Genomic DNA, 15,009 nt, shown 5'->3' with positions numbered 1-15,009 from the left:
GGGACACTGATGAAATTTACTGATGGCACAATATACAAAAGGGGATAAGGGAAAGGTCAGTCAACAGAGAGAGGACACAATGCAATTCAGGAAGCTTTAAAACAGTATATATAAGGACAGGTAACTAGGTTATGTAGTTTCATGTTCAGAGTGTAAGATAATAAATCAGAAGGCAATATGTATAAAAAATATTAGAAATCAACACAGCTTATTTGAATTGCAAACACATGCAATATTCTGGAGTTCATAAATAAATATAAGACAACAGACTTTTCTTCTACAAAACTAAAAAGTAGAAAGTATATTATTTGAAATGTAGTACATATGTCTTGTAAACAGTTTCAGTTTATTGCAAAGATAAAATTATAAATCATAATGCAAGAATTAATCAATGTAAAATGGAAAGTTAGTTATTTCCCAAATATGAAATGAAGTAACTGGATGAATATAGAACACATCTATGATTTTGAATATATTTCCTATAAAAAGTGCATGAAATGTAATAGAGTAGGTTGAATAACACTGAAGTTCTATAAACTTATAACCTCATCAATTACATAAACTACCTCATGCTCTTGTTAAGATATATGCCTCTGTCCTGACTGTTGTATCAGTAATACTGTGGTTTGATTCAATATGAATGGTGTTCCCATAGCTGTACAATTACACCTACCATATTTGGACTGTAAAAGCTCAACAACTAGTAGATAAATTCTCTTAAGAATGTTTACATGACTACATTAGGTTTTTCAGTAAAACATTTACTGATGTCATAATCAAATACATATATTTTGCTGCTGGCCATCTTCCAATTTTTCTTCCTTTAACTTTCCCCAACAGAATTCCCAATAACGGGGGATCTTTGGATGTAGTTGCTGAATGCCACGTTGGTCTGTAATAAAGCTGTCTTGATTTGTATTTTGGCTGTCCCCAAAGAGGGCAGTTCCTTTCTCAGAGCTTCACATTGCTAGGTGTCAGAAATGACATGCGTCCTGATCCTAAGAAAGTAGAGATAGGTAGTTGTTGGTAGTGCTATTCCACTTTGTGGCTGTCCTCTTTGTGATTCTAAAATACTTGGAAGCATTCTAGAGGCACTGCCATATAGATTGCTGTGTGCAAGACTGTTAAATTGGACTTTAGAATTCAGTTGTGACTATTGCTGCTGTACCTGGATAGCAAGCTTGTTGCCTGAGTGCCATAACTTTGTGACCAGGCTAGATGTGGAATTCCCCAATTTTATAGTGGGAAATTCTGCCATGATGGCGAAGTGGTTAGAATGCATTACTGCAGGTTACTTCTGATGACTGCCAGCTGCCTGCAGTTCGTCAGTTTGATTCTCACCAGTGTAAGGTTGACTCAGCCTTTCATCCTTCTGAGGTTGGTAAAATGAGGAGCCAGATTGTTGGGGGCAATATACTGACTCTGCAAACCACTTAGAGAGGGGCTGTAAAGCACTGTAAAGCAGTATATAAGTTTAAGTGCTATTGCTGTTTTCCCTGTGTGTAATCAGATATAGCTCATGGCCACTATAACAGCTATGGGCCTGTTGCAAGTCATCTAGTACATAGTACACGTAATCTGGTCTTTATGTTGGTACAATGACAAAGTTAACTGGATTTGGAGGACCTGGTGATTTCTCCCGTCGTCGTCATATTACAGTACTCCTGAAGTCCTCTGATGATACCCATTCCTTTTAATTCCAAGGAGGTTGTGCCTATTATACTGGTCTGATCAAGGAAATTAATGTATTCAATTAAGTTTGCAGAGGAACTTGAAGTTATTCTGAACACCTGCTACAAAGTCCTAACAGCTACTATAATGAGATGGTAATTCAGACTTGAATTGTACCTGAGCACACTTCTATCTCCTGAGTATTCTGGAACTTCCACTGATTCACAGAGGATCTGAGGATGTGGAAGAAAAGATGCCTACAGTAAAACATCACTGGAGAATTACAAGAAGTGAACTTTGTCAAACATGGGCAAGCCATGCTATTATGGACTACCTTGTGATGGTAAAGGTGGCAAAAGGTCAGTAATTTTTCAACGTTATTGCATTTGCAGATAGCCACCCAGTGATACCTTAGACGATCAAAGCCCTACTGGGAGGAAATTTGGGGGTCCATCTCTAGGGTTATTGTGAGAAATATGTTTGGTATCTGATGGGTCTGATCTAGTTGGACTTTGAGCTAAAGCCAGTCATGTGGAGAATTGAGAATTGAAAACATTCTCATGGTTTGCAGTTCATGGGTCAACTATGTTGACTCATGTCTCTCTCAGTTGGTTAAGGCCACCCAATAATAATAGCCAACATCTTAAGAAACCCCAAGAAAAAATCCAGCTAGAAAACCAAGAAGTCTACGAAATACCATGCAAAATCTGCCCTGCAACATACATAGGACAAATGAACAGGAGAATAAATGCATGCATCGCAGAACACAAATATGCAGTCAGAAAAAAAGAAAAAAACTTCCTCCCTTTTCCAGCACCTTAAAGCTACAGGACATGAAATTAATTTTGAAGGAACCAAATTAATCTCCAGAACTGAACACTTAAACAAGAGAATAATTATGGAAGCCATTGAAATAGAAAAACACCCCACAACATGAATAAATGTGACAATATCTCCCGCCTACCAGACGTCTGGAAACCAGCCCTAGTCAACAAATGAGCCCCACCCACCACCCAAGTCATTACAACACAAAAGAACAATGGACACACAGCCAGCACCTCAGCCACACATGATGATACAAAACAGCTGCCCAATCTACAAACATCAACTCCATCTACCAATCAGGATGCAACTACACAACCAATCAACCCAATTACAATGACAAAGCCAGAACCCACTCCTCACCAAGATTTATAGAGAGACAGCAGCTCCGACCACGCTTTACTCACACAAGCATGAAGCCAAAAACACCAGCCTAAAGTTGGCAAGTGGGACCTCGCCAAAATGTCGCCAAGATAATCTCAATCTTACACAGGAAAAGACCCGAATACAATAAGACCAGTGTGTGTGTGTGTGTGTGTGTGTGTGTGTGTGTGTGTATTTGCAGATTTTCACAGGTGTAGGTATGCTGGTCTTGTTGTATTCGGGTCTTTTCCCATGTAAGATTGAGATTGTCTTGGCAACGTTTCAGCGAGGTCTGAATACATATAGAATACATATAGAATACATATAGTTCTATACATATAGAACACATAGCAGAAAAAAGTTTTAAGAGTTAATAAGGTTGATACTATATGGTACAAATCTATTGCAGAATCTAGTTTTTCTGTTTCAGATATTGTGAAACTTCCTCCCAGTAGGTAACAAAAAAACCCCCCACAGTCATGGGGAGGATAATATGAAGGGATCCTGACACTACCGAAGACCCTGCTCAAACATCACTTATATACTATGTCCTGGTTAGAAGGAAGTGAACTTCCAATAATCTTTTCTGCTGTGCTCACCACTCTATCTGAACAACTTCCTGTCCAAAACAATAATACTTCCAAAGCAACAAGTAATACAATATTTTCATTTATTTCTCTATAGAAATATAAGGATAGGGAAAGAATGATTTGCTTTTTTATATGATGCAGAAAATGCAGGTACTGCTGTGCTAATGTCATCAGTCTCACTGCTTAACAACCAAGCTAACCTGTTTATCAGCTGCACACCCAGACTTGATACCACCTTCACAGTTGAATTGTTAATACATAGAGGTGCGTGGTTGTGCCTGCCTTTTCTGAAATTGACAAAGGTCTCTTTGGTTTTTCCTACATTTAAAACCAGGCTGATTTTAATCAAACACTATTGTTTCATTCAATCATATTGTTGATAATGTGATTTTAACTTTAAATTCTTTCATTTACCTTATAGCCCTTTTAAGAAAAGAAGTAGTCTAATGCCTATTTCAAGGAAATGTCGATTATAGCCTGGATCACTATCAGAGGACAATCTCTGCTCCTTCACCAGCTAGGTAGGAGATCAGGGGTCAAGAAGTGGTAGACTTAAGATAACAAAGGTTCCTATTTATTTCTTCAATAAATAAACTGTTTATTTCATCAAGATCCTCAGATTCTACCAGATAACTGAGAATATACTACCTACAGCATATTTTTGTTTCCAACAGCCCAACTTCCAACTTGCACTTACACTTCTTCTCACTGGACTGACAATTGAACTCAATAAAATTATTCAATTTCCATGTCAAAAATAGACAGTTGAATAGCAGCTTTTAACAACTTGAGTGTGAATCAGAAATTCATAGTATCAATGTCAAGGACATTTCTTAGAATTAATTAATCAAAATTCTATTATTTTATAAGGTTTATGGTTTATCTACACTACTATGTGCATTGTTTGTATGCATACAAAAAAGCCAAGCTAAAGCATTTAAAAATTCACTTCGGTAGTTAAATGTAGGTGGCATTAAGACACTCTAAATGGAAACATTCAACATTAACTATAATTGTACCACTAATTACTAACTTCCAATTTTCTTTATGTATTAAACATATCCCAATCTTTAAAATATGAAATATAAAAGATCAGACAACATGTAGTGAGATTGTGCTATTTACAGAGCAACCTTAGCTTGTGGATTCCATTGACAATTTTTGAGTTAAGTACATCACATAAAGGCATGTTTTCTTGTCTCCATATTAGCATTCAGCAGAGTTGGGTGCCTGGAGGTTAAAAACAAGGCATTTTTGCATTCCAAAAGCAAACAACAGTAGAAGGAAGCTGGGCTTTGTGAGAGTGTTGCACTCTGAATGCCTTTGTTCTTGAAAAGTTTCTCTTTTGAGTATAAGTAGTGCCTTGAAGTAAGACAACCATGTTATGGTGGAGGAAGGGACAAAATTATTCCAATAATATAGAAACTGATGTCAATTCCATATTTTATTCATCCCACTAATTACTAATCTACCTTTGTCTCAACTTAATAATCATTAGATGAATTCTGTCTAGAAATTCTTCCTAATAGCTTGGTTTTGCAAAGTAGCTAAGTATGTAACTCTGAATATCCATTTGAATCCCTGAATGATTGCAAGAAAAGAGTAGAATATGTTCCTGTATTCTAGTCTGTTTTGCATAGTAGTTCATAATAAATACAATCTTTTGTTTTTCCTTTATTTGAGCTGTGATTATGAACAGAAACATCTGCAAGGTAAAAATTAATGTAGTGCAATATCCACAGGGTTCAGCCTACAGCTGGGAAAACTCAGTACAATTCCTGCTTGTGATGGAGCTCATTGGTTGCATTTGAGGGAGTCATTATCTTAGCTTAACAGAACCTAATGGGTCATGAAGCTAAAGGGTATGCCATCTTAAGTTCCTTAGTGGGGAGATCGGATATGATGTGATAAATGAATATTGCTCTGAATTCCATGAAGAAGCAACTGTAATTTTAATTTGTCTTCTTAACTTAAAGGTGGTGGCAGCTAGTGGTGAGAAACATGTATACATTGCTGAACCACAGATCCCAACAGATGCAAACTGCAAAGTCAATTTAAGGGATATTGATACTTGTAATCTGACTATTTTGGAGACAAATTCTCCACCCGTGTTGTACACTGGATGCTTTTTCCTTAGTATTAGATAGATTTTACATCTATTTACATTTTGAATTGTTTTAAGATTTTTTTTTTTGCACTTTTCCTAATTCTTTTACAAGTTACATTGATGTTGTAAGCAATAGTTGGAGCTGAAGAATCATTTCCATACAATCATCAGGGATTGAAATGAACAATGATTCCCAATAATAGAAAAAATGATAGGCAATTTGATCCACTACTAACATGTAATGTTAAGTCTTCTAAACTAGAAACAACAGTACAAAGGATAGATTAATCCAAAGGTAGTAAACACATGAAACTTTCATAATCTCCAATCCTTGATAATGCTAGCTGTTCTGTCCCCCCCTTTGACGGCTCGTTAACAAACGCAGGCAGACAAACTTGAAAGGACTTCTGTCGTTATCAGTTTTCAGTTCAAACTGGCTTCGAGCCCAGAAAATAAAATAAACACAAAACTCCGATAAGAATTCAAAACAAAAGCTCTTACAAATTCGGCAGTTCTTCCGCAGTCTTCACAGATCAGGTTTACATGAAACACCAAAGCACTTGTCCAAGTGTAACAGGCATAAATCACGATTAGTAATCAAACAATCTTTTACCAAACACGGAACACACAAAGGAACGAAGGAACGTATGTTGACTCCAGTAACTGGGGCGTGGCAGCATCCGTCCTTTTATCTCCAAACTTGCCTCAAACCCGCCCCAGCTGCATAATGAATCTTGATCCTGAAAAAGCTCTCAGCATAACTGCTGAGTCACAACAGCTAGCTAAGCAAAAATCTTCATTTTTGCATTTACCTTTTGCATTTCTTTTTATGTTTAGCAATGTAATATATGGTTATGCATTTTCCTGACATGTATTTTGTTAGTTGTGACTATCAGGAAAACACAATTGGTTAACAACTAAGAAATAATAGATAATTGGAAAGCAATCCTGCCTATGTGTGAAGCAGAATGTAAAAGATGGCTTCCTGAAATATATATATATATATATATACACACACACACACACACACACACACACACACACACACACACACATACATATACATATATATACACATAAATATTTATAAATATATATACATATATATATATATATATATATATATATATATATATATACACATACATATTTATATATATGTATATGTATATGTATATGTATATGTATATGTATATGTATATGTATATGTATATGTATATGTATATGTATATGTATATGTATATGTATATGTATATGTATATGTATATGTATATGTGTTATATATATATATGTATATATATATATATAACATTTGTAATTCTGGAATTTCCAGGGAACAATGGCAGACTGAAGATGGTTCTGTGAAAAGTAGAGCCAACGTTTACAGTTAAGAATAGGGAGCTGACAAATAGTTTGGATCCTTTGACCCTATTTGGAAAAGAAAAGAATGCAAGATCACTCAAACTGTGCTTCATTTAGCTGCTTCTCATGAGGAGAATACAATCAACTCTCTCCAAAGGGTGAATGATGTGGAAACCAAGGAAATCTGCAAATAGAGACTTTCAAAGAACATCTAAGTTCACACTTAGTTTGCTAATCACTTTTGGAAATTGCCTGTTAACTATTTTGAAGAAGTTAGACACTTTCAAAATGAGAAGAGTGGGAACACCAGATAAGTGCCTTCAATCCTTAATATAAGAAAATGAAGATGTATCTTTATAATCTTTAAGAATTTAAAATGAACACCAAAAAGCAAGATGTAATTGCAAATGGGAATGAACTTGTAGAGATGCCACCTGGGGTCATATAAGAGAGGATCATAGCTGCTTAACAGGCAGAGAAAGAGGCTCAGAATGGATCTAACTCCCTTCCTGTCTATTCCTGTTCTCAGACTGTTAAAAAGACCAAAGGCACAATATACTTTCAGACATACAAAGTTCTGTTAATTGAGCCATATAGTAAAGCAGAATTAGTTCAGCTGGTTGTGTTTTCTGTCTGGTTTACTCAAGAAGCTGATCCTAGGAAAGTACTGGGAAAATTTTGGTGCCAAGAAAGCAGAAGTTATGTCAAAGAAAGGACAAACTAAAGGAGCTTTCTAAATCTTCAGGTTTTGATTTAAATGGAATTTCCAGGATAACAATTGAATTAAAATAAAATCTTATTCAAAGACAGTCTATTCTCTACAGGAATGGGAAAAAGTGAGACAACAATTTTAATTCCTATATTCATATGCTAGTTTAGATGCTTTGTCTCTTGAGTGTACTGTTTTCAAAACAGATGAATTTTCAAAAGTTGAACATTGAACATTCAACTTGCATTCTTAAAACTCTTGAAAGTACTTTTATTTTTTCCCCAACTCTGAAACATGTTTTGATTGTTTAAAAGTTTTTTTTCTTTTTTGGTAATTGTTAACATCAGTTGAGATGCTGAATTCAGTCCTATTTCTAGCAGACCATTTACTATTTGGTGATCTGATGGAAACAATGCCTTTTAACCAGGGGTGGGTTGCTAATCCCGTTCCAACCGGTTCGGTTGGAACAGGGCTGGCGGCGTCCTCGTGCACGTGCACAGTTTACACATGCATCTTAGCGCCTGCGTGATACTCTAGCTGCTCGCGGAGACTCGCGCAGGCGCTGAATGTGCCATCCAGCTGCTCGCGGAGAATCGCGCAGGCACTGTAGGTGCCATGCGCCTGCGTGGAAGCGCAGAAGCCTTCAAAGACCGGTAAGGAGCGCGGGCGGGTGGGTGGGCCCTTCACCATTCCCAGAAGTTACTTACTTCCGGGTTCACCGACCAACCGGTTCGTGGGGACCGCCACAAACCGGTTGAAACCCACCCCTGCTTTTAACTCTCTGGAAGCTGTTGTTTCCATGTAAAATTGGGCAGCTGTGATAATTATCTTTTCCCTCAGTAGTATTTCCCTCATATTTGCATTTCAATATTTAAAATTAAAAGGGGTTTCTAAATAAAAACTTTGACATTTGTTTATTTTTAAGGAAATAAAGGCTAGTACATCTAGCTATGTGTTTCACATGCTATACAAACAGAGGTTGCACAGTACCAATTATTTTGCTTTTAAAAAAAAATAATTTTACACAGCAATTGTTAGAATAATGCAGAGTACAAAGTCCCATCTCTCACACATGGCAAACACAGTGGGGAGAATATAAGGCAACTCCTAGAATAGCAGTAATGACTGTAAGAACTATAAAGCCACTATTCGAAAGGGACAAGAGACTGTGGCAAGAGTATTAGGCCTTTAGGAGAGTTGTCAGTCAACAGATACTGTTAGAAGGCTACCTCCTATAAATCCAATCCACATACATACTGTATATACTGACTGCACCGTTTTCAGGGGTAGGATGTATTTACTGTTTTTTTCTGTGTACCAATTGCAATGTGTGCTTGGCTCTCTTTCTGTGACTAAATAGGCTTCTATTTGAAAGTTCATTGTTTGCCATCTGAAAAAAAGTTAACATTTGTAACTATGAGGATGGTGAGACATGATATTTAATAATAATTTCTCCATCCGTATATCACTCATAAATGAACTAAATTACATCAGCCAAATGTTTACAGCAGGTTTAAAAAGATAATGAGAATGCAAAAGTTGAGTTTGACATCACAGCTTTGCAAATGATTTCTCAATGTCTTTCAAAATACCATAAATGTTCATAAAATTCACACGTATCCTAACTTTTTTATTAGAAAATAAAGTGTGTATGGTTTGTACAGAACTGCATTGATTTTAAACAATGGAGGCTGCTTCATTCAGATCCACCTTTTACATATAACTTGCAGTTCCTGTATTTTTATATTATACTGTTTATAATTTTTATTTTCAATTTTATGTAATAATATTAAAGACATATAACATGAAATTACTTTAGTAAAATAGCCAATAATTATAAGAGTCATTTAATAATTAATTTATCTTATTTTATTTCTAAATTTGTCTTTGGAAATTGATAGAAATGTATATAAGAGTAAGAGGTAAAATTGTACTGGTGCAGAAGGTATGTTTAGAGATAGTAAAATGTAATTAATTAAGTAGGTGGATAGAACGTGAATATACCATGGAGTTGAAAATGAATGTGAAATGATTGTGAGTATAAATGTAACTTGAAGGTGGTTAGCTGAAAGAATGAACAGATGTTGGCAGCAGTGAAGTTTAAATTTGAGACTCTTGTGCAATGATCAAAGAAGCTAGAGGATACTGGGACAGTGTTTAGCTGGGATCAGGTGGTGACATGTGTCAATCTTGAAGGAAAAAGCTAAAGGATGGCAGTGAGCTGGAGACTGAAAATTAGGGCAAACCTGGCTGGAATGCAGAATCCCAATCCTTCTGGTATTGAAAAGCCAGTAACAGGACAAAAGATTAATACAAACTGAAGATAAATCAGAGTATTAGGAACTCTGTAGAAGAAATTTCTAAAAACAACTGCAGCTTTGGTGAAGGCAACTTTCAGTGCTGTGAAAATGACAGCAGGGAAATAAGCCCCCACTGAATTTACTCTAATGCTGACAACATCAAGACTTCAATACATTTCTGAAATCACCTCTATCCACTCAGCAGCAGCAGCAGCAGCAGCAACAGGACCACCTGCTTTTCCATTCATGAGCAGTCCCGAGTGCTCGAGCAAGTGGCCAACTGCAACCGCAAAGCTATTTGAGTTTGCAACCGCAGGCCCGTCATGGCCATGTTAGCGCTTGCAAATCTACCCAGCTGCCTCTTCCCTCTCCTCATCCCCCACCAGCATCCACCCCAGCGCTCACAGCTACCTGATAGCCTTATTCTATGTGGGTGACCTGTACCCCAATGTCACCAAGGCCATGCTCTACAAGAAGTTCATCACAACCGGGCTTATCCTCTCCATCCATGACTGTATGCCATGAATTTTGATGTCATTAAAGGCAAGCCAGTGCATATCATGTGGTCTCAACATTATCCATCTTCTCAAAAAAGTGGTGTTGGCAACATTTTCATTAAAAACTTAGAAAAATCAATTGATAATAAAGCTTTGTATGATACTTTTTTAGCTTTCAGAAACATCCTCTCTTGTCAGATCATATGTGATGAGAATGGATCCAAAGGTTATGGGTTTTGAAACACAAGCTGCAGAAAGCTATTGAAAAAATGAATGGAATGCTGCTTAACGCTCATAAAGTATTTGTTGGAAGGTTTAAATCACACAAAGAATGGGAAGCAGAGCTCAAAACTTTTGGAGAAGACGTGGATGATGAGAGACTGAAATAACTCTTTAGCAAGTTTGGACCTGCCTTAAGTGTGAAAGTTATGACTGATGAAAGTGGAAAATCCAAAGGCTTTGGCTAGAAAAAGATGCCTAAAAAGCTGCAGATGAGACGAATGGAAAAGAACTCAATGGGAAGCAAATATATGTTGGACGAGCTGAGAAAAAAGTTGTAATACAAACCATTGTCTTTTCTTGTAAACTATCAGAACTAGATTGGAAGGTACAAAAATCTTAGATATAAATAACACAAGCAAATATTCAATGTTATCCTTACAGAATCCCTATACTATGAAATCATATAGTGAGCTTGTGGCTGACTGGCACCTGAATCCAGAACTCCCCAATCTTATTCAAAGTCTCTTCAGGAAATGGAATCAGTCAATTGATTCCAAATTGTTTTTGAAGAGTAGCTTAGATGTTAAATCACTTTTTAAAATTCAGTATATGATCCTATAATGTTTAAAATAACTAAGGCAGTAGTACTTGGAAATAATTGCAAGCAACTGAGTATTTTACAAGACTCTTACATTGTGTAAAATAAATATTACATGACTATTTGGATAGTGAAATGACAGCATATAAATTTAATAAAATTACTAAAACTGATGGGCATTACTTGACGTCACAATGACACGACATGCAATCTTGGGGCTCCAGGATTGCTGTCGATATCTCTGTTCCTGGATGGTCCTTTTGGACCTAAACTGTTATAAAGGAACTGTGATAGAGAAGAGCATGTCCTGCTGATCTCAGGGGCATTGCAAAGCCCCTGATTGATCCAGGAGAAAGCTCTTTTGCCAGCTACAAGAGAAGCAACCAAAATGGCTACCAAAGGTTGGGACAAGCCTCTGAAACAGAAGCAGTACAGGAGTGTATCGAATTGGTGAGGAAAAATGTTATTATTACAGAAGGGAAAACTCAAAGGAATTGGAATTTAAAATAAAATTGAAGACAGAAGAAAACCAGCGGCGAATTAATTCTGGTTTAAGACAATCATGTTATCTTTTCTACCTTAACTTTGTTTGTTTTCTATGGATGGACTCTTCACAAATGCCTCTTACTTTTAAACTGGACTGGTCTCTTTTTTTCCTTCTTCCTCTATACTTTCTCCATTTTTTGCATTCGTGGATTAAAAGCTTCTTCTCTCATAAGGCTGGGATGCATCATAATTTTTACACTTTCTTTTCTTTTCCTCTCTCGGACAGAGAGGCAGAAACAGATGGAAAAGAGGTAACACTGCCATCTAGTGGCTAGAGGCTTGGCTACACAAAGCTATGAGCTTTGTTTACTTAAAGGCTTAGTGAAAATGTTTTGTTGATTGGGTGTTCCTTTGAAGGAAAGAGAAAGCTTTGATTTGAAAAACTCCACTGAATTTGTTTGACCTACAAAGTCTTGGATGGTTTGGCAGTGTTTATAATCTGGAAAATGGCACAACATGAAGAAGAAAAGGCACTAACTTTGCAAAGAATTTTCTTAGAAATTCAAAAAGTTTTAATAATTACAGAGAAATGAAAAGAGACTTGAAATTATAGATCAAAATACAAAAAATACTTGGACAGCGATGAAGTTTGAGGACAGAGCTGAGAAAATAACAGAGACATATGAAAGTGATAAGAAAATTGTTGACACTGACAGCAAACTGAGAGTGGAGAAAAATGACAGATGTGAAATATGGAAAGGAGAAATTGATGAACTGGACCTTAATTTCAGATGTCAGAAAATAGATGAAGAAAGGAGAGAAAATTTGGCAGAAATAATGAGAGTAATCTCGGCAAAGGCACTAATGATAACAAAAGTGAAGCTGATAAAAAGAGCAGATAAAGAGTTTTGAATTCTTATAATGAACAAAAAGTTCTTAAGAGAAGTCCACATAGGACTTATCAAGAAAACATTTAGAATACAGATATTGCAAATGGCAAGAGATATTGGACTACACTATCTCTGGAAGGATACAGGATGATGAAATGTCACAATACATTTTAGTTAAATGTAGTTAAATTTTGAGTGCTATGTACAATGTAATAATAGCTATAGTAAATAAATGATAATTATAACAAAGCATTTATATATAATAGATTGATAATATGAAATTTTATACAATACTGTAAGTGAGAATATGGAGGTGATGTTGAAAAGCCTTTTTATAAAAGTTAAACACTTTTATATAGAATAGAATATAAAGATGTAATATCATTGGATTATTTCAGGATGATGTAATAAAATGTCATAATATAAATTTACTTCAAATTTAATATGCCTTATGTTGCAAAGATGCAATAATAGCTAGGCTTAATGGATGTTTAATAATTATATCAATTTGTATACATATATCTTAGATTGATGATACTAATAATAGGGAAAAACATGAAATTGGAAACTATTAGAGAATGTTATCAATGCTAAAATTATTGAATGACTTAGAATAGGAGGAAGCATAATAACAATGTATACAAAGATATCTTGATTGTTAATATGTGAATTTTGATAAAATTCAAGTGGGACTATGGAAAGGATACAGAAAGACTTTGTAACCAATCAACACACTGTGTGTAATTGAAGAGGCTTTTATGTTATGTGTTGTTTGTTTGTCTGAAAATAAAATTTTTATTAAAAAAATAAAATTACTAAAACTATACACAAACAGATACACATACTTATAACCTAACTATAGTAGTCTTCCAATAAATCTTACCATGATGGACTAAAATGGTAAATAAAAAATATGTTCAAACTATTGAAGCAAATTTCTTATGTTAAACTTTACTTTTAAAATCTTATAATGTACGTGTGTGTGTGTGTGTGTGTGTGTGTGTGTGTGTGTGAGAGAGAGAGAGAGAGAGAGAGAGAGAGAGAGAGAGAGAGAGAGAGAGAGAGAGAGAGAGAATGACTGAATTTTAATTTAATCATTAGTATTTTATTTGTCTTCCTTTTTATTAATGTGATACTGTATATATTGGGTAAATTACGTGATACATTAGAGTGATCTATGTACAGCATAACTTACAACTAGAAGAGTTATTGAGGAAAAATCCCCAGAAAGAATTATAAAGATTTAACATGCTTAGAGAAATTCAACATGAAATTATATTAATTTATATCAAAGATGACCTAATTAATGCAGCACTATTGTTTTTACCCTACCTTTAATACATGTTTTGTTTTGCGAAGGTATTATTTGTGAAGCAATCACAATATCTATTTTCTCTAAAATTCTTTAATTAGTTTGAGTATAAGTCCAAAGGATTTTATTTTGAAATAATGCTGTAAAATATGTGATTTGGTTTTCTAAAGTAACATATTATACAAAATAAGACATTTTTAATCAGAAATATTATTGGAAGCAAAGCAAAGCAACTAAAACCCCCAAATCCTCACATGAAAACAGCAAACAGCATATTAATTAGGACTGTGAAGGAATAGTTTGCATTGACATGCATTTCTGCAAAGCACACTTTTCAATCCACTTTGAGAATCTGCATAATTTCACTGTCCCGATTTCTAAAAGTAAATCTCAGCTGAACTGCTTTTCTCTCATACCAAGTTCTACATCTACCAATTCCAGGAGTAGAGTCACTATCTGACTTTTCCAGTTAGTAACTGGATCTGTCTGAACAAAACAACAGAAGTGCCTCACATTATAGCATAAAATGCTTTGCTGAATCAAAGTGCTGCTGCCTACACGAGCCTAATATGAATCTGTTACTAGGTTTTTTTTTTAATAGAGGGAGAGTCTGACAAGATGTTCACCCTTTTGCTCTATTTCATGGAAGCTTGCAAGATGTTATTTCCTACCTGCATTTCTATTTTCTTCAATTCCCAATATAATATCAAATTCATGCTGATTGGGTATTCTAGGAGCTTGGATGGATATATGTAGTTGACACTATGTGGACAAAAATGCCCCTTAGCCCCATCAAAATTACAAGTTTAGATCCAGAAACACATATGCTTGACAAGAAATCTAGAGTGTAGAAATGAGGAGTTTAAATCCAAAAAGTTAAGAATTTTAACGTAAGTGTAATACATTATTTGACATTAAATAAATACAGATTTAACACACTCAAATCAATCAACAATGTTTAAAGCAGTCCTCGGAATGTATGTATATGCATTCATAATACAGAGTACACTCTTCAGCCAAGAAAATTTCCGTGGTGCCATCTAGTAGCTGGGACACAAACAGGACTTCTACAAAAAACAT

At 35.4% G+C, this 15,009-nt stretch overlaps 1 pseudogene; it reads left to right on the top strand.

Moving 5' to 3' along the window:
* Nucleotides 1-1,977: 1,977 nt before the first annotated feature.
* LOC116510304 lies at nucleotides 1,978-14,780 on the top strand (annotated as a pseudogene).
* The last annotated feature ends 229 nt before the right edge of the window (nucleotides 14,781-15,009 follow it).

The sequence above is a fragment of the Thamnophis elegans genome, chromosome 6 (genome assembly GCF_009769535.1).
Source record: "Thamnophis elegans isolate rThaEle1 chromosome 6, rThaEle1.pri, whole genome shotgun sequence".
In the NCBI taxonomy this organism is placed as follows: domain Eukaryota; kingdom Metazoa; phylum Chordata; class Lepidosauria; order Squamata; family Colubridae; genus Thamnophis; species Thamnophis elegans.
The sequence above is the reverse complement of the archived record's forward strand: the minus strand, read 5'-3'. Positions and strand labels throughout refer to the sequence as shown.